At 39.7% G+C, this 21105-nt stretch overlaps 6 long non-coding RNA genes across 6 annotated transcripts; 3 read left to right on the forward strand and 3 right to left on the reverse strand.

The window, feature by feature from the left end:
- Positions 1-2716: 2716 nt before the first annotated feature.
- Positions 2717-4126, forward strand: LOC142950774 (uncharacterized). The gene is made up of 2 exons (XR_012954503.1): positions 2717-3050; positions 3761-4126. It is a non-coding gene; the product is annotated as an uncharacterized LOC142950774 (long non-coding RNA).
- Positions 4127-4189: 63 nt separating this feature from the next.
- LOC142950776 (uncharacterized) lies at positions 4190-6173 on the reverse strand. Its single transcript, XR_012954504.1, has 2 exons — positions 5834-6173; positions 4190-5707 (listed from the first exon to the last, which is right to left on the reverse strand). It is a non-coding gene; the product is annotated as an uncharacterized LOC142950776 (long non-coding RNA).
- Positions 6174-10270: 4097 nt separating this feature from the next.
- LOC142950778 (uncharacterized) lies at positions 10271-14937 on the reverse strand. The gene is made up of 3 exons (XR_012954506.1): positions 14762-14937; positions 11968-12525; positions 10271-11786 (listed from the first exon to the last, which is right to left on the reverse strand). It is a non-coding gene; the product is annotated as an uncharacterized LOC142950778 (long non-coding RNA).
- Positions 12719-13588, forward strand: LOC142950780 (uncharacterized). The gene is made up of 2 exons (XR_012954508.1): positions 12719-13110; positions 13187-13588. It is a non-coding gene; the product is annotated as an uncharacterized LOC142950780 (long non-coding RNA).
- LOC142950777 (uncharacterized) lies at positions 13596-16120 on the forward strand. The gene is made up of 2 exons (XR_012954505.1): positions 13596-15067; positions 15764-16120. It is a non-coding gene; the product is annotated as an uncharacterized LOC142950777 (long non-coding RNA).
- Positions 16121-16189: 69 nt separating this feature from the next.
- On the reverse strand, positions 16190-18119 carry LOC142950779 (uncharacterized). The gene is made up of 2 exons (XR_012954507.1): positions 17927-18119; positions 16190-17715 (listed from the first exon to the last, which is right to left on the reverse strand). It is a non-coding gene; the product is annotated as an uncharacterized LOC142950779 (long non-coding RNA).
- Positions 18120-21105: the final 2986 nt, after the last annotated feature.

Below are 21105 nucleotides of genomic sequence, written 5' to 3' on the forward strand. Positions count from 1 at the left end.
ATCTCCAACCAAAACCTGTGGTCACACCACACTGGTAAAGACCCGAGTCAGCAGTCCTGAGTCTGGACATGTGGAGTCTGAGTCGTCCTTCTCTGAGGACGTCTTTGTCAAACTGGACTCGTCCTGCAAACCGTTCATGCCGAGACTCTGGGACCTCAACACCTTCACGAAGATGAAACAGGACGAAGGGACTGAGATCAGTGAACATCTCACAGAAGATATTAAGGGATTTGAGGGAACCGTCTGTTCTGGTGGTGAAGGTCCATTCCAGAGTGATGTTGTGGTTCTCCTCTGCCTGATAGGAGCTCTGTGTCACATTCACTACTAATGATGCTGTTGAGGAGACAGAGAGGGAGAGTGAGGAGCAGACAAACAGCTTTAACATGAGAGCCTTTAAACTGCATCTCTAGATGTTCCTGTGGAGTGTTTAGTGATGCTTCAGAGCTGTAGTGCTTTAAACATACAAAAGTCAACTCACCACAGACACAGGAGGTCAGGATGAAGAGCAGCAGGATGCAGCAGGTCATCTCCTCCCTGTGAGAGGAGACAGAGGTGAAGAGTCACCAACACATCACATCAAGGTGTTGGAGGTCCACATCTACAGTCTGTCTCTACATCACAATACTCCTTTGTGTTCATCATCCTGCTCATTACACACAACTGATGACACAAAGCCTTGATGCCAATGCAGCGTCAATGTGAACTACAACCACAGCTAAAGCTGGTTTCCCTCAAGACGTTTCATTCATAGTCAAATAAAATAAGTATAAGCTGCAGTAATATGTTTCAAGACAGCGCCAGATGTTCAACACGACAGGAAACAGTCAACACGTGTCTCTAAACCAGGGGTCACCAACCTTTTTGAAACGGAGAGCTACTTCAAGGGTACTGAGTAGTACGAAGGGCTACTTGTTTGATACAAACTTCCTGAATAACAAAGTTACACAGATCACCTTTTAATAATAATAATAATATATGTGAAGAGACTGATCATATGTCAATGTTAATTATTCCTCACAATAATTATTAACAATGATTGTGTATTTTGTTCTAAATCGCACCTGTTATATTGTTGTAAAAATTATCACTTCTAAAAAATTTTAGGAAATCATTAACTGTCATATCTTCACATCATGACTGGTTTGTACTAATCACTACCTTCGTAACATTTTTGAACAAATCATGAACTCTGTCCCATGTTTATACAAATTATCAGTTATGTAAGACAAAAAAAATCAACTCTTTCACATGTTTAAATGAATCCTATTACATCAGTACTAATCACCACATTTTGGGAAATCTGGGTCAACTTTGCATTGCGCAATGAAGCCTGCATGCCGGCCTGTAGTCTGTAGTCACCAGCTTTTTTTTGGTACCTTTTTCTCCACGAAGAAACTAGTAAAAAGTCTCGTCTATAGCCGAGGGGGGGGGGGGGGGATCCAACCCTCCGAGGCACGCGAGCGTCTTTGGTCGCCTGCGTTCAAACCTCTAGTCTGGGCCTTTTCGATCGCACCGCGTTGCCTCGCCTCTACCCCCGCCACCCACGAGTTGTTGCCCCACGGCCTGTTCCGAGGACTGACGACGTTGTGTGCGATCGCGGCGGGGGCGGTGCGTCCGGTGCCAACGGGAAGCGCCCGCCATTCGGAACCTGAAAACCTAGTGAGGTGCGGCGGCCTCTTCCTTTTAAAATCTACATGAATACAAGCGTTTTTGATTCAAAAAGGACATAAACCTAAAAGGACCTAGTGCTATTTTTAGAACATGCCTTGCGGGCGACTCACATGGTCCCTGCGGGCGACTAGGTGCCCGCGGCAGAAATAACATGTTTTTTCACAATAAACACTTGAAATGATGAAGGCACTTGCAAATCACAAGGTAGTAAATAATGTAAACCATACTTTGGTGTTTAATTTTTACCTCTTTACTTAAGATTTCATTCAACTTATTTTCTTTTAGATGACCGACTTTCATCAATGATGGACACAACATCGCTTTCCTTGGTTTAACTTGCCGAATGGCCGACCGTGTTGGCAACCTCTGCTCTAAACACTACAAGCTGTGGAAAGTCCCGCCCGCCCGTTGCCTTTATCAGCATAGTCAAATAGAGGCAGAGTGGGCGTGTCCGTCATGTGATGTGAACAAGCGCTCAGGCGCTCAAACTGGTTGTTGTTTCATCACTCGTCTCACTTTTTGTCTCCACTACACGACGTGTTTACATCCAGAGTTAGTTTCACATCTGATAACTTAACGGGAAGTAATGATTCACCACACAGGCTCTGCTGCAACTTCCCCAATCTGATAACTGCATGAATGCTCACTTCTGGTTCCACCCTTCGGACCGTGTTCCTCAAACAGTTCTCATGTTTCCTCCAACACATCAAGCTTCTTATTGTCATCAATCAATCAACTATGAACATCTATGTACCAACATTTATAACAAATACCACACAGAGAACACACACAACCTCATGTTGTTGTTGAAAAGTGTAATTTAAATAATACAGCTGTTTTTAATGGATCAGGTTTTATTCTGATGTCTTCAATGCATCACATCTTTTTAACTGTTAAAAAAACTCTTCATCAAACCTATAATTTAACTTTTAACTCCTAAACTTCTTATTTTTTGCTTTAACAAATCTTCATCACTTGTTGTGACCATCGACATTAACACTGATGGTTGACTTTAGAAACAAGAGTTTATAAGAATGAACTCGACATCAGCATCGACTCTATTGACACTTTACCTTGTTGTGTCTTTTCCGTCGTACAGTGAAGATCAGAACCAAACCATCAACGCTGTTGACTGGTGGGGAATAAAGCACCAAAAACAACAACACTGTTCCTCTGAGTTAAGGGGAGGAGCCTGCTTTCCCTCTGAGTCAACTGAAACTGAAAACTCCTACCTCGGTATATAAAGCTGCACTGGCCTCAATGTCAGTCCAGAGATCTGCACATCGACTCCTCGCGTGCTGCTTGTCACTGAGAAGAATTCAGACCTAAACTGGAGAACCTTGTCTCTTTATTTCTTTACACGACTGAAGACGTACGAGGTAATGAATGAATGAATGTGTTAATGTTGGTGTTATTATCATATACATCATGTTGAACAGATTTAGTATTTTGCTCATATATTGTGGTTTTTTTTTTTCTATATTTGCCTCCAAAATACATAAAATATGACAATAATGTAGCTTATAGATTCTATTGTCAGGTTACTGACTTCACTTCAGTCTAAATGTAGAAGGGTTGACCCGAGCCACCGTTTCAGGATCCATAAACACGTTAGTGTTCAGTGTTAATACATATAAACAATAATATATTCATTTATAAGGATGAATCTGCACAAATCAACAAAGGTTCAAGCTGCTTTTCCTTGTTGCGCTCTTTATAAAAACTCTACTTCCTCTTTCTCAGAGAGGAAACGCAGCAACTAAGTTGATCATTCAAACTAATATCCACGAATAATGTTATAACAAATAAAATACATTTATTCTGAACGTTTACTTCCGCTTTTAGATTCTACAAATTAGTTTCTGTTGTTTCGAGGAATTATTTTGAAGATGATAATCTGTCCCTCGACTTGTCTCTGTTCTTTGTTCTTTTCATGTGGAGCATCCAACAGTAAACAGTGTCTAAATGTCTCTAAATGACGTCATTCATTTACTGCAGTTTTCTTTTATTTATTTAAATATCTGCAAAACGTTTTGAGTAACAATCAGTGACGATGAGGTGACTTGAATATTTCTCTTCTCTTCCGCAGGTGAAAGTGGCGCCACCTGGTGGCTGAAATAAAGTGCTGCAAACCACGAAGACTTTAAAAATGTTCAGTATTTCTGAAACTATTTGATTTGAGTACAATTTTAAAACACTTTATACTTCTCTACCACTACATCTCAGAGGTACATTGTTAGTTTGTGTATATGTAAATGTGTTGTGTGACTGTAGGAGCAGAGAGGTGATGCTTTTTAAAGATGTTACTGATGATTGGTTCTATTTAGATTATGTTTCTGTTTGTGTGTAGAGACGTTTTAATAACTTATCTTCATATCTATGACCTCTAAACATTGTATTAATTAAATAATGTATCAAAATATAAAGTATATTAAAAACCAAAACATCTTCTCCATTTGTGTTATATGTGACAAATCATTCAGATCAACAGAACTAGTTCATGCAAAAGTCAGCTCAGTGAATTTAAATTCATTTGTTTTATTTAGAAAAGAAACATACAAATCATTCATCAACTGATTCTTCAGGTCGTGAAACTAAAGTATAGAAATACACAAACATTTTAATGTTTAATTGATCAGATCAGAAGTCAGATGACACAAGAAGCAAAAACCTCACAAATAAAATAAAGTAAAAGTGATCATAGTTATATTTAAAGAGCCTGATGGTCTAATGATCACAGCTGTAACATGCAGACACAAAGGCTCCCTCTAGTGGTCTTCATCATTAATACAGTGTTAACTCAATACAGTGAGAATGACGATCAATAACAGTAAATAACACGTTCAACAACAATAAAAGGGCGTGTGTGTGTGTGTGTGTGTGTGTGTGTGTGTGTGTGTGTATATAAAAAAATGTAGAAATCTTCCAGCATCTGTGGATTCCTCAATAGCTGTATAGTGTAATAGTGTAGCTTAACACACAAAGGAATACATTCTTCAGTTTGTCAGAAACATTGAAATAAAAAACATGTATCCGTGTGTGTGTTTCCAAATTGTATTTGATGAAATGGTGGTAAACAGAAAGGTCTTCTGCTCTGAGCTGATGTAAACCTGCAGCTTTCTGTGAGTCTGTTATAAAAACTGAAATCTGCTCCTCTTTGGTTGTGACTCTGGAGACGGTAAGCAGTACTGTCCATAGTATTTTAAAGTCTCTGACACAAAGTGTGAAGATCTGGGAACAGGAGCGATGATGATGATGATGATGATGATGGATAGTACACAGAACTCTTCAACATGTCTCTTGTTTTAGTCCACTAGGAGTCGCTGTTGGGCCTCCCAACATTTACAATCCAATGTTACAGCCAACATACATTTACAATGTAAACATCTTTCCTTTTGTCTTCTTCAGGAAGTGATCAGGGGATAACATCCATCTAGAAAGATCTGAACTCTACACTGTGTTCAATGTATTGAAATAATGCTGAGTAGCATGTTTACCTTATTTAACACGTATATTTAATCTCTGCTTCTTTCTTTGCGTTACATCACATGAAGCTTTAAGTGCAAAACGTTAATGTATAAAATAAATATACAAGATATACACATGTGCAATATAACTTTTACTACTTTTCTATATCCTTCATAATATCACTCCTCGATATACTGATCAATATTTGAGCTTCTATTAGACACTGGCAAACATAGTTCATAGTTCATACCTTAATGCTGCTGTGAATCCTCAGATATATGAGTCATACACAGATCTAGTGTCTCAGACTGACTGAAGTCCTCCATCAGACTCTTTTTGTACAAACACTTGAAGGCTGAACATCTCAGTCTTGATGTGTTTTAGATCGTGTATGTTTTGTGGTGCTGAGTAGAAATCTTGTTTTTAATGCAGAGAGCAAATAAAGACAAAACCAGTGCAGCAGCTGTCAGTCCCAGTCCACAGAAGAGGCCGATCCTTCCCCGACTCTCTGGTGGTGTTCCACTTTCTGTCGGTGGAGGATCTCTTCTCAGAGTTGTTGCTCTCGCTGCTGCAAAGAAACCAAAGAAATCTGTTTTATTCATGTGAAGAAAAAACATTTTCACTGAAAAGAAAACGAGATACAACAACATCTAAACAAAGCTGCTTCATTGAAACTTCTACTGAATCAACTTACCAGTGACATTGAGTTGACATGTCTTAAAGTTCCTCCCATAACTTGTGAGCACTTTACACAGGTAAAGACCTGAGTCATCAGTCCTGAGTCTGGACACATGAAGTCTGAGTCGTCCTTCTCTGAGGACGTCTTTGTCAAACTGGACTCGTCCTGCAAACCGTTCATCCTGAGACTCTGGAACCTCGACACCTTCATGAAGTTGAAACAGGACGTGTCTGATAAAAGTCAACATCTCACAGTAGATATAAAGGGAGTTGGGGGAGCGGTCAGTGTTGGTGGTGAAGGTCCATTCCAGAGTGATGTTGTGGTTCTCCTCTGCCTGATAGGAGCTCTGTGTCACATTCACTACTAATGATGCTGTTGAGGAGATAGAGAGGGAGAGTGAGGAGCAGACAAACAGCTTTAACATGAGAGCCTTTAAACTGCATCTCTAGATGTTCCTGTGGAGTGTTTAGTGATGCTTCAGAGCTGTAGTGCTTTAAACATACAAAAGTCAACTCACCACAGACACAGGAGGTCAGGATGAAGAGCAGCAGGATGCAGCAGGTCATCTCCTCCCTGTGAGAGGAGACAGAGGTGAAGAGTCACCAACACATCACATCAAGGTGTTGGAGGTCCACATCTACAGTCTGTCTCTACATCACAATACTCCTTTGTGTTCATCATCCTGCTCATTACACACAACTGATGACACAAAGCCTTGATGCCAATGCAGCGTCAATGTGAACTACAACCACAGCTAAAGCTGGTTTCCCTCAAGACGTTTCATTCATAGTCAAATGAAATAAGTATAAGCTGCAGTAATATGTTTCAAGACAGCGCCAGATGTTCAACACGACAGGAAACAGTCAACACGTGTCTCTAAACACTACAAGATGCGGAAAGTCCCCCCCTGCTCTGACTTTAGCAGGAAGTATCAAACTGAGGCTCCAGCCCTGCACCTCACACACGGGTAGAACAGGAAGTGGTTCACAGTCTTGAGTTAAAAAAAGAAGACGATGAAGAAGATGAACGTACATTTTCCTCTGAGTGATCCGATGGACAGAATGAAAACAGTCAATTAAACACCTCAAAATTATACTTTCATCTCAACTGTATTTATTCATACAGCAACATTTATACAAATTTACAGCCCAAGTGCTCCACATGAAAAACAACAACACATAAACAACTATAGTACAATTTTGGAAGACTACAAATTACAAGAATTAAACAATCAATTGATAAAATAAAAATATCAATTTTAAACATTTAAAATGTTAAACATTTGTTGGAAAGGCCGAGATTTATGTGAATTAAATGTAGTTTCTTGGTCATTGAATTACTAAAGTGTTATAGATTAAACTGAATTAATAAAAAACAATGAACGAAAAGAACAAAACAAATATAAATGTAACTTGAAGACAAAGGGATCGATGTCTCTTTTAGATCAGCCCGCTTTCCTCTACATATATATTTACAAAACTAATATTTGCAGTCGTTGCTGTGGTAACAATATGGCGCGAGTACAATATTGAATGATCTTACCTTCAACACGTGTGAAGATGAAAAGCAGCACGAGGACGAGGAGAGTGAAGCTTGAGATTAGAGGCGAGAGAGAAACTGTAACTGAACTCCTCCACGTCCATTTAATGTAACTTAACTCTCCTTTCACTGATCAGCAGACCCACAGAAGACTGAACTCCAGTAGAGCGGCGCTGACTGTTATACAGACAAGTCCGCATATTTATTATGACTCAGTGGGGAGAACCCGCGGCAACAGAAACCGCAACTCGATTATTAACACAACATTAGAGTACGAGGATGCTGCACCCGCCTGCCTCGAGGTGTCGCTTCCTGTTACTGAAAGTTAGAGGTAATAGTTTCTCACAGATCACTGAGAGAGTCGGGAGGACGAGTGTCTGTTTTAACAGCACGATATTAACCTTTTGATTTAATGGTTTAATATTTGTGTATTGTCTTGACATTTAGTCTTTTTGAGCTAAGTGTATGTTTTGATGACTGTGCAGAAAGGAGGATTTGTTTTGTGTTCATGCTATTTATTCCTATTAAAGTAAAAAAACAGAAGAGTCATAATCATTACTGGGGCTTGCTTATTCAGCAACCTTGATACAAGTTATATATAATTATAAATGTATATTTAAAAAAACAATCTAAAAGAATCGATGCTCTGCCTGCAGGAATGTTATGACTGCACTGACGGGGACATGTTTCACCATCTTGTGGTGATGACGTGGATGAACCTGTTGATGTAACATGCTCATATGCACCTTCTGCAGGGACTTGATCGTTCCTTGTAAGCGAGTTAAACATCACCCTAACAACAAACCATGAGGGACCAAATCTGTTAAACCCAGCAGACAGAAAAATAAACTCGTTTTTAAACAGGGAGTAGCCTCTGATCTGCATATAGCTAAGAGCTGAAAATAGACATTTTACAAGCAAAACAGAATCATAAAACTGAACTAGAGAAGAAGATGGCTGCAAACAACCTTGGCTCAGCCTGGTCTAGAATGAAAACTATCGCAGGTCTCGGGAATCCCAAGAACAGCAGTCAGGTCACTTTGGATGGCTTCAATTCAGACGCTGAGTTTGCTAATGCACTCAATCGCTTTGATATTCGTTTTGATACCTTTGATTTTAGTAATGAAATTCAGGAACTGAATTACAAACTGGAAGACAATCAGCACTTTGACATCGACCACAAGGATGTGGAAGAGGCCTCGTGGACCTGACAACATCTGTGGTCGTTTACTTAAACCTTGTGCAGAAGAACTGAGTGCTGTATTCCACTATATACATGTTAATGAGTCTTTACAGGCACAGAATGCATCTAAGGTCAGGAAGGAGGCTGTGGTAGTCCCTGTTCCCAAACCCAGTTGCCCCAAAAGTGTAAATGATTTTAGGCCGGTTGCTCTCACATCAATTTTAATGAAAACCTTTGAAAAACTGGTAAGGTCAGAAGTTTTAAGGAAAACTGAGCCAGCACCTGATCCCATGCAGTTTGCTTACAGGCCACACAGAGGAGCAGAAGACACATCACTTTGTTTCATTTACTTTTTAAACACTTGGAGGGATCTCATGTTAGACTTCTATTTGTTGATTTCTCCTCCGCTTTGAACACAGTTCAACCCCATATTTGAACCAGTAGGCTTCTAGAACAATTTGACTTAAGTCACAATCTTGTGGGCTGGATTCTTGACTTTTTAACCAACAGGACACAAAGAGTGAGGGTCAATGGAAGTTTGCTCCTCCACTGGCTCCCACAAGGATGTGTGCTTTCGCCCCTATTATTCATCCTCTACACAAATATGTGTCAGAGCAGGTATGAAAATAGGAGCATCTTAAAGTATGCAGATGACTCTGTTATTGTTAGTCGGCTCCAGGACAATGAGACCAGCCACGGCCGGTCATCATGACTTTGCAGCTGTAACATGCAGACACAAAGGCTCCCTCTAGTGGTCTTCATCATTAATACAGTGTTAACTCAATACAGTGAGAATGATGATCAATAACAGTAAATAACACGTTCAACAACAATAAAAGAGAGTGTGTGTGTGTGTGTGTGTGTGTGTGTGTGTGTGTGTGTGTGTGTGTGTGTATATGTATATAAAAAAATGTAGAAATCTTCCATCTGTTGATTCCTCAATAATATGAACACATTCATCACATAAAGCTTTAAGTGCAAAAGGTTAATGGACAGAATAAATATACATGATAAACATGTGCAATATAACTTTTACTACTTTTCTACATCCTTCATAACATCACTCCTCGATATACTGATCAATATCTGAGCTTCTATTAGACACTGATGTCAGTATTACTTCTGATGAACTTTATTCTCTTTATCTATTTACTTTACTCTTCATGCAAGTATATTATATTTATCAATGATGTCACTAATATTTATTTTACTCTTAATAATTGTTATTCTATTGTTCATATTTTTGTATTATATTGTTTTTTGTCATTTTTCTGATGAAACTTATGTTTGAGTATTTCATATCAGGATTAATAAAGTTCTATCTCGTCTTATTTCAATAAATTATACTATGATAATGCTTATTTGTTATTTCCGTTCTTTAATGCTGCGGGATTTGCAGTACTAACATGTGTTCGTCCTCTACATTGTTCTAATAATAATATATCATAACTTTAGAGGCTTACAGTTGAAAGACAATATTGCAAATCCGGTGAAATCTGGTCTTTGACTTCTGAACCACTTTGAACCATCTTTTAAACATCACCGTGTTTTAAACCTCTTTCAAACGTTGAAATGCTCTCAGTTCAATACTTCACCTCCACCTGAGGAACACAAGAGACATTTACAAGTCACCTCATAGTCACTGATTGTTACTCACAACTGTTTACAGACATTTAAATAAATAAAAGAAAACTGCAGTAAATGAATGACGTCATTTAGAGACATTTAGACACTGTTTACTGTTAGTGGTTTAATGTTTTATCACAAAACAGCTCTTTTATAAAGTGATATTTCATAATCTTCAGAATAAACGGCATTTTAAAAGTACATTAATAGACTGATTAAGCGATCGGTGTTACATTTGCTTTAGAAAACACGAAGCTTTCCTTTGGTTCCAGCTTGTTAAGCGAACACAACACACGCTCTCAGCACATTCCTCAACCCTGATCACACAGACACTCAAACATACTTGTTCAAACTCCTACAAATAAACACATTGTAACATATAATATCCATAATTACGAGCTTCAAAACCTAAATTTCTCACAACAGTAAATATAGCAAACAGTCAATAAACTAATTCTCATTATAAAAATAATATCAACATCAACTTTACATTTATGGAAAGCAGAAGGAAACAAATCTCCTCATATAGTCTCACACATTAATTAAAACCATAACCTCCATATTCATCATACAAACATAGAACATGCAGCTCAACTCAAAGGACTTGCAGCACGGTGCACTTCTACCTCAGAGGGAAACTATTAAAACATTCATATTTTTGGATAAATGTTCCTGGTTTTGTTGCACATTCAGACAGTTTCACATCACGAGTAAATGTGCTGTGATGGTGTTCAGAGACGTGAGAGCTGCTGCGGGTTTACAAGCAAACAGTCTGCTGGTAGAACAATATAAAGGTTCATTTAATAGCATTAATACATATGAGCTTGACTTTAAAACATATACACAATGAAACAATGACCGTAAATAACAGCTGACTGTAACAGACAAACATAAAAGATGAATTCATGCTCCTCAGCAGTGTTTCAATACAAAGAACAGACTGATGGTTTCAGATCTAAGATGTAGACGACAGTAATGAACTGATGAAGAGTCCCATCAGAGTAATGAACTGATGAAGAGTCCCATCAGAGTAATGAACTGATGAAGAGTCCCATCAGAGTAATGAACTGATGAAGAGTCCCATCAGAGTAATGAACTGATGAAGAGTCCCATCAGAGTAATGAACTGATGAAGAGTCCCATCAGAATAATGAACTAAAGCTCTGATTCCTCTGTCGTCTATCCAGCTCTGAGGTCACACTGCTGGACAGACAGTGATGAAGAGGAGGATGAAGGAGGAGATGAAGACCATAGATAACTCCTCTCACTCCGCTACGACCAGCTGTGACTGAGCAGCTCATTCAGACATCAGATCATCACAACGAGACCTTCAGACACTGCTTTGGACCCCCGACCTCTGACCTCTGAGAGACTAGATTCATCTTCGTCTATATGGAGAGAACATCTGGATATAGTTCTCTAGACAGAGAGTGATTCATTGAATGTTTTCTACGCAGATTGTAACTAACACCCAGCAGAGTTCCTACTACTATCAGTCTCAGTACACAGTAGAGGACGATCCATCCTGGACTCTCTGCTTGTGATGGACTTCCTGTCGTTGAAGGATCTCTTCCTCCACTTGATGAGTTTGGTGTCTCAGGTTTGGGCCGATCCCTCTCTGCTGTAAAGAGACCAAACAAGTCTGAGTCATTGATGAGAAGAAACAACATCTCACTACAACATCAACTAAACGTCCTCAACAGATTAAACTGAAACATATTTCACAGATCCTGTAAGAAGGAAGTGTAACGACAATAATCAGGTTCTTTTTAGTCCAGGAAACTTCTACTGAATCAACTCACCTGTGACGTTGAGGTGACATTTCTTTGATCTCCAACCAAAACCTGTGGTCACACCACACTGGTAAACACCTGAGTCATCAGTCCTGAGTCTGGACATGTGGAGTCTGAGTCGTCCTTCTCTGAGGACGTCTTTGTCAAACTGGACTCGTCCTGCAAACTGTTCATGCCGAGACTCTGGAACCTCGTCACCTTCATGAAGATGAAACAGGACGAAGGAATTTACATCAGTTAACATCTCACAGTAGATATTAAGGGACTTGAGGGAACCGTCTGTTCTGGTGGTGAAGGTCCATTCCAGAGTGATGTTGTGGTTCTCCTCTGCCTGATAGCTCTGTGTCACATTCACTACTAATGATGCTGTTGAGGAGACAGAGAGGGAGAGTGAGGAGCAGACAAACAGCTTTAACATGAGAGCCTTTAAACTGCATCTCTAGATGTTCCTGTGGAGTGTTTAGTGATGCTTCAGAGCTGTAGTGCTTTAAACATACAAAAGTCAACTCACCACAGACACAGGAGGTCAGGATGAAGAGCAGCAGGATGCAGCAGGTCATCTCCTCCCTGTGAGAGGAGACAGAGGTGAAGAGTCACCAACACATCACATCAAGGTGTTGGAGGTCCACATCTACAGTCTGTCTCTACATCACAATACTCCTTTGTGTTCATCATCCTGCTCATTACACACAACTGATGACACAAAGCCTTGATGCCAATGCAGCGTCAATGTGAACTACAACCACAGCTAAAGCTGGTTTCCCTCAAGACGTTTCATTCATAGTCAAATGAAATAAGTATAAGCTGCAGTAATATGTTTCAAGACAGCGCCAGATGTTCAACACTGCAGGAAACAGTCAACACGTGTCTCTAAACACTACAAGCTGTGGAAAGTCCCGCCCCCTGCTCTGACTTTAGCAGCAAGTAGTCAAATAGAGGCAGAGTGGGCGTGTCCGTCATATGATATGTGAATGTAGCAGAAGGGAGCTTTTACCATTCGCAGGGCCTCGGTGTCCCTTTTAATTGCAAGGCTAACACGAGCCAATCACGGTGGGCGGGCATCATATAAATGCGACGGGGATTCCCTTTGCTCCCTCCTGACGTCAAACGCGTGTCCCGCTTCCGGTCTGCCGGACATCCCCCGCTGTGCAGGTACGCAAGAATGCGGCAGCATTGTTTCTCCCGGTCACACTGTTCTGGTGTTATATTGGCTTTCATTATTTTATAGACTATCTCTGGGGCTCCCCTCGTCCTGCACAGGTGATTCACCTGCGGATCTGTCGGTGAGTCTCAATTAGGTCCTGTTGATTGTACTCTGGTGTTCTGTTAGTGACCGCGTCTTGCTTATATAGCTGCCGGTAGCTGCGCTACATGCCCTCCTCCCTCCGAGCTGCTTACATTCAAGGACGCTGCTGTTTTGTTTACCGGTGTTTTGCTACGGCCTGTTCAACTAACGGCTTTGGCCTACTGGGTTCGTCTACTCTGACCTGCGCTGTGTCGCCTACAGGGTCTGACGCTGCTACTGTTTTAATGAGAACAATCTCTCTTTAGCCTGAGCCATTCCGTGTATTCTGCCCAGGGATGTTAAGGCCCACTCTGGTCTTTAGTTTGTAGAAATTGGGTTACTGATCCCCCCCCCCCCCCCCCCCCCCCGGCTGATCAGTTAACCAGAGCTGTTTTTGTTGTTTTGTCTTTTTCTTAATGTTTCCTTTTGTTTGATTTTCCTTTCTGAGAACCAGAGCCTGTTTGTAATTGTGTCCTTTGTCCCCGTAGGAGCTGCTAAGCCAAGGTGGTGGGGTTGGTGTCTCCCTTCGTGTGCTGTGTAGTTTGGTGTGCCCCTGGTTAGGAACCCTCACGTGAGTGTTGTGTGATCGGGGTGCTTCCTCTTCTGGGGTCCTCGCCTGCACTGGTCCACCTCGCCACTGGTAAGCCGCAGTCCTACTTCTCTTTTAAATAAATGTATAACGGCTCTTTTAGTATTTTGTGTATCAACCGTAACGGTGAATTTGTAATAGAATAAAGATTATTTGTGTATTGGAACCACGTCTCATGCCAATCTGTATAATGAACCTGAAGTGTCCTCTGAATCCTGATACTGGGGGGAAAAGTGAATCCTTGGGTGCAATTCCTAAGGTGGCGTTGTTGTGCTCTAACTATTGGCTGTCCACGTAACTTTAAAGGACGTCCCGTCTACCTCTCGCCACATGAACAAGTACTCAGGCGCTCAAACTGGTTGTTGTCGTTTCATCACACGTCTCACTTTTTGTCTCCCCTACACGACGTGTTTACCATCCAGAGTTAGTTTCACATCTGATAACAGTAACTCTGGGCAGTAATGATAACCGCTCTGGCTCTGCTGGCAACTTCCCCAATCTCATAACTGCATGAATGCTCACTTATGTGACTGTGTCTCAAACAGTTCTCATGTTTCCTCCAACACATCAAGCTTCTTATTGTCATCAATCACACTATGAACATCTATGTACCAACATTTATAACAAATACCAGACAGAACACACACAACCTCATGATGTTGTTGAAAAGTGTAATTTAAATAATACAGCTGTTTTTAATGGATCAGGTTTTATTCTGATGTCTTCAATGCATCACATCTTTTAACTGTTAAAAAAACTCTTCATCAAACCTATAATTTAACTTTTAACTCCTAAACTTCTTATTTTTTTGCTTTAACAAATCTTCATCACTTGTTGTGACCATCGACATTAACACTGATGGTTGACTTTAGAAACAAGAGTTTATAAGAATGAACTCGACATCAGCATCGACTCTATTTACACTTTACCTTGTTGTGTCTTTTCCGTCGTACAGTGAAGATCAGAACCAAACCATCAACGCTGTTGACTGGTGGGGAATAAAGCACCAAAAACAACAACACTGTTCCTCTGAGTTAAGGGGAGGAGCCTGCTTTCCCTCTGAGTCAACTGAAACTGAAAACTCCTACCTCGGTATATAAAGCTGCACTGGCCTCAATGTCAGTCCAGAGATCTGCACATCGACTCCTCGCGTGCTGCTTGTCACTGAGAAGAATTCAGACCTAAACTGGAGAACCTTGTCTCTTTATTTCTTTACACGACTGAAGACGTACGAGGTAATGAATGAATGAATGTGTTAATGTTGGTGTTATCATATAAATCATGTTGAACAGATTTCGTATTTTGCTCATATATTGTGTCTTTTTTTTTTTCTATATTTGCCTCCAAAATACATAAAATATGACAATAATGTAGCTTATAGATTCTATTGTCAGGTTATTGACTTCACTTCAGTCTAAATGTAGAAGGGTTGACCCGAGCCACCGTTTCAGGATCCATAAACACGTTAGTGTTCAGTGTTAATACATATAAACAATATAATCATTTATACGGTTAAATCTGCACAAATCAACAAAGGTGCAAGCTGCTTTTCCTTGTTGCGCACTTTATAAAAACTCTACTTCCTCTTTCTCAGAGAGGAAACGCAGCAACTAAGTTGATCATTCAAACTAATATCCACGAAGAATGTTATAACAAATAAAATACATTTATTCTGAACGTTTACTTCCGCTTTTAGATTCTACAAACTAGTTCCTGTTTTGAGGAATTATTTTGAAGATGATAATCTGTCCCTCATAGTCTCTGTTCTTTGTTCTTTTCATGTGGAGCATCCAACAGTAAACAGTCTAAATGTCTCTAAATGACGTCATTCATTTACTGCAGTTCTTTTATTTATTTAAATATCTGCAAAACGTTTTGAGTAACAATCAGTGACGATGAGGTGACTTGAATATTTCTCTTCTCTTCCGCAGGTGAAAGTGGCGCCACCTGGTGGCTGAAATAAAGTGCTGCAAACCACGAAGACTTTAAACATCTTCAGTATTTCTGAAACTATTTGATTTGAGTACAATTTTAAAACACTTTATACTTCTCTACCACTACATCTCAGAGGTACATTGTTGTTTATTTGTGTATATGTAAATGATTGTGTGACTGTAGGAGCAGAGAGGTGATGCTTTTTAAAGATGTTACTGATGATTGGTTCTATTTAGATTATGTTTCTGTTTGTGTGTAGAGACGTTTTAATAACTTATCTTCATATCTATGACCTCTAAATATTGTATTAATTAAATAATGTGTCAAAATATAAAGTATATTAAAAACCAAAACATCTTCTCCATTTGTGTTATATGTGACAAATCATTCAGATCAACAGAACTAGTTCATGCAAAAGTCAGCTCAGTGAATTTAAACTCATTTTATTTAGTTAGGAAAAAAACATACAAATCATTCATCAACTGATTCTTCAGGTCGTTAAACTAAAGTATAGAAATACACAAACATCTTAATGTTTAATTGATCAGATCAGAAGTCAGATGACACAAGAAGCAAAAACCTCACAAATAAAATAAAGTAAAAGTGATCATAGTTATATTTAAAGAGCCTGATGGTCTAATGATCACAGCTGTAACATGCAGACACAAAGGCTCCCTCTAGTGGTCTTCATCATTAATACAGTGTTAACTCAATACAGTGAGAATGACGATCAATAACAGTAAATAACACGTTCAACAACAATAAAAGGGCGTGTGTGTGTGTGTGTGTGTGTGTGTGTGTGTGTGTGTGTATATAAAAAAATGTAGAAATCTTCCAGCATCTGTGGATTCCTCAATAGCTGTATAGTGTAATAGTGTAGCTTAACACACAAAGGAATACATTCTTCAGTTTGTCAGAAACATTGAAATAAAAAACATGTATCCGTGTGTGTGTTTCCAAATTGTATTTGATGAAATGGTGGTAAACAGAAAGGTCTTCTGCTCTGAGCTGATGTAAACCTGCAGCTTTCTGTGAGTCTGTTATAAAAACTGAAATCTGCTCCTCTTTGGTTGTGACTCTGGAGACGGTAAGCAGTACTGTCCATAGTATTTTAAAGTCTCTGACACAAAGTGTGAAGATCTGGGAACAGGAGCGATGATGATGATGATGATGATGATGATGGATAGTACACAGAACTCTTCAACATGTCTCTTGTTTTAGTCCACTAGGAGTCGCTGTTGGGCCTCCCAACATTTACAATCCAATGTTACAGCCAACATACATTTACAATGTAAACATCTTTCCTTTTGTCTTCTTCAGGAAGTGATCAGGGGATAACATCCATCTAGAAAGATCTGAACTCTACACTGTGTTCAATGTATTGAAATAATGCTGAGTAGCATGTTTACCTTATTTAACACGTATATTTAATCTCTGCTTCTTTCTTTGCGTTACATCACATGAAGCTTTAAGTGCAAAACGTTAATGTATAAAATAAATATACAAGATATACACATGTGCAATATAACTTTTACTACTTTTCTATATCCTTCATAATATCACTCCTCGGTATACTGATCAATATTTGAGCTTCTATTAGACACTGGCAAACATAGTTCATAGTTCATACCTTAATGCTGCTGTGAATCCTCAGATATATGAGTCATACACAGATCCAGTGTCTCAGACTGACTGAAGTCCTCCATCAGACTCTTTTTGTACAAACACTTGAATACTGAACATCTCAGTCTTGATGTGTTTTAGATCGTGTATGTTTTGTTGTGCTGAGTAGAAATCTTGTTTTTAATGCAGAGAGCAAATAAAGACAAAACCAGTGCAGCAGCTGTCAGTCCCAGTCCACAGAAGAGGCCGATCCTTCCCCGACTCTCTGGTGGTGTTCCACTTTCTGTCGGTGGAGGATCTCTTCTCAGAGTTGTTGCTCTCGCTGCTGCAAAGAAACCAAACAAATCTGTTTTATTCATGTGAAGAAAAAACATTTTCACTGAAAAGAAAACGAGATACAACAAATTAAGTTGAAACACATTTCCCACAAACTGCAAGAAGGTTTAGAGATGGTGGAAGTCCACAATCCTTTTCTTCCAGGTTCTTATTTATCTAAACAAAGCTGCTTCATTGAAACTTCTACTGAATCAACTTACCAGTGACATTGAGTTGACATGTCTTAAAGTTCCTCCCATAACTTGTGAGCACTTTACACAGGTAAAGACCTGAGTCATCAGTCCTGAGTCTGGACACATGAAGTCTGAGTCGTCCTTCTCTGAGGACGTCTTTGTCAAACTGGACTCGTCCTGCAAACCGTTCATCCTGAGACTCTGGAACCTCGACACCTTCATGAAGATGAAACAGGACGTGTCTGATAAAAGTCAACATCTCACAGATGATATTAAGGGACTTGAGGGAACCGTCTGTTCTGGTGGTGAAGGTCCATTCCAGAGTGATGTTGTGGTTCTCCTCTGCCTGATAGGAGCTCTGTGTCACATTCACTACTAATGATGCTGTTGAGGAGACAGAGAGGGAGAGTGAGGAGCAGACAAACAGCTTTAACATGAGAGCCTTTAAACTGCATCTCTAGATGTTCCTGTGGAGTGTTTAGTGATGCTTCAGAGCTGTAGTGCTTTAAACATACAAAAGTCAACTCACCACAGACACAGGAGGTCAGGATGAAGAGCAGCAGGATGCAGCAGGTCATCTCCTCCCTGTGAGAGGAGACAGAGGTGAAGAGTCACCAACACATCACATCAAGGTGTTGGAGGTCCACATCTACAGTCTGTCTCTACATCACAATACTCCTTTGTGTTCATCATCCTGCTCATTACACACAACTGATGACACAAAGCCTTGATGCCAATGCAGCGTCAATGTGAACTACAACCACAGCTAAAGCTGGTTTCCCTGAAGACGTTTCATTCATAGTCAAATGAAATAAGTATAAGCTGCAGTAATATGTTTCAAGACAGCGCCAGATGTTCAACACGACAGGAAACAGTCAACACGTGTCTCTAAAACACTACAAGATGCTGAAAGTCCCGCCCGTTGCCTTTAGCAGCAAGTAGTCAAATAGAGGCAGAGTGGGCGATTCTGTCATATGATATGTGAACAAGTACTCAGGCGCTCAAACTGGTTGTTGTCGTTTCATCACTCGTCTCACTTTTTGTCTCCCCTACACGACGTGTTTACCATCCAGAGTCAGTTTCACATCTGACAACTTAACGGGAAGTAATGAGTCACCACCTGCTCTGGCACTGCTGCAACTTCCCCAATCTCATAACTGCATGAATGCTCACATAGGGTTTTTCCCTTCCTCAAACATTTCTCTCATGTTTCCTCCAACACATCAAGCTTCTTATTGTCATCAATCACACTATGAACATCTATGCACCAACATTTATAACAAATACCACACAGAGAACACACACAACCTCATGTTGTTGTTGAAAAGTGTAATTTAAATAATACAGCTGTTTATAATGGATCAGGTTTTATTCTGATGTGTCTTCAATGCATCACATCTCTTTAAAAAGGTCCAGCTGGTATTATTAAAGATGAGCTCGTTGGACCTTTTCAGGTTGAAGATGAACTCAAAATCAACTCCCAAATCTACAGCCAGTTTTTAGAAGACACTTTCTTCAAGCAGTGGCACAAGAAATAGTCTGCATCTTTCAAGAAGACCATGGTTTTTATGCAGACAATGCTCCATCTCATGCATGGAAGTACTCCACTGCGTGGCCAGTAAAGGCCTTAAAGATGAAAGAACGACATGGCTCCCTTCCTCACCTAAACCCTGTGGAGAACTTGTGGGCACTTCTTGAACGGGAGATTTACGGTGAAGGAAGCAGTCCACCTCTCAGAACAGGTTCTGGGACGCTGTGGTTGCTGCTGCACAACAAGTTGATCGTCAACAGTTCAAGAAAGTGACAGAATCCATGAATGAATCTTATTACTGTTACTGAACAGAAGGGGGGGGGGGGTCACTGATTTAGTGACCCCCCCCTGATTTATTTTGAAATGTCAGAAATGTTTATTTGTAAGTTTTGAGTTCTTTGTTTATTATTCTCACTTTAACAACTGAAAATAAACAAGTGAGATGGGAAATTTCTTTTTCGTTTTTAATTTAGTTGCATAATATTTCTGCAGACTAATAGTTGCACATTAATTGTGCACATATTCTCCTCAGAAAGCCAAAACCTCACTCTTACTTTCTTAAATATTCAGGTTTGAGGTTTATGAACATCTTGGATTGACAGAGAGCTCTGTAGTTGTTCAATAATAAAATGAATCCTCAAAAATACAACTTGCCTAATAACTGAGCACACAGAGAGTCTATTGTCAGGTTATTGACTTCACTACAGTCTAAATGTAGAAGGGTTGACCCCATCAAGATTTTAAATGATTTACATTCTGGGAAAAAATATCCACAATTATTGAAAGTCAGCGACGCACTTTTGCACAGAAAAAAGGAATTAACTGCATAATGTGTAAAATCCATCCATATATTCAATTATATTTACAAAACTAATATTTGCAGGAGTTGCTGTGGTAACAATATGGCGCGAGTACAATATTGAATGATCTTACCTTCAACACGTGTGAAGATGAAAAGCAGCACGAGGACGAGGAGAGTGAAGCTTGAGATTAGAGGCGAGAGAGAAACTGTAACTGAACTCCTCCACGTCCATTTAATGTAACTTAACTCTCCTTTCACTGATCAGCAGACCCACAGAAGACTGAACTCGAGGGCGCTGACTGTTATACAGACAAGTCCGCATATTTATTATGACTCAGTGGGGAGAACCCACTGCAACCGCAACTCTGTGATAAACACATTGAGTGCGAGGATGCTGCATTCGTGTGCCTTGAGGTGTTTCCTGTCTGTCACTGAAACTTAGAGGAAGTGGTTTCCTCTGTTAGAGGTAATAGTTTCTCACAGATCACTGAGAGAGTCGGGAGGGTGACTGTCTGTTTTAACAGCACGAGATTAACATTTTGATTTAATGGTTTAATATTTGTGTATTGTCTTGACATTTAGTCTTTTTGAGCTAAGTGTATGTTTTGATGACTGTGCAGAAAGGAGGATTTGTTTTGTGTTCATGCTATTTATTCCTATTAAAGTAAAAAACAAAAGAGTCATAATCATTACTGGGGCTTGCTTATTCAGCAACCTTGATACAAGTTATACATAATTATAAATATATATGTTAAAAAAAGAAGAAAACAAATCTAAAAGAATCGATGCTCTGCCTGCAGGAATGTTATGACTGCACTGACGGGGACATGTTTCACCATCTTGTGGTGATGACGTGGATGAACCTGTTGATGT

This window comes from Anarhichas minor, unplaced genomic scaffold (genome assembly GCF_050575085.1).
Source record: "Anarhichas minor isolate MPS153535 unplaced genomic scaffold, ASM5057508v1 ptg000016l, whole genome shotgun sequence".
NCBI lineage: Eukaryota > Metazoa > Chordata > Actinopteri > Perciformes > Anarhichadidae > Anarhichas > Anarhichas minor.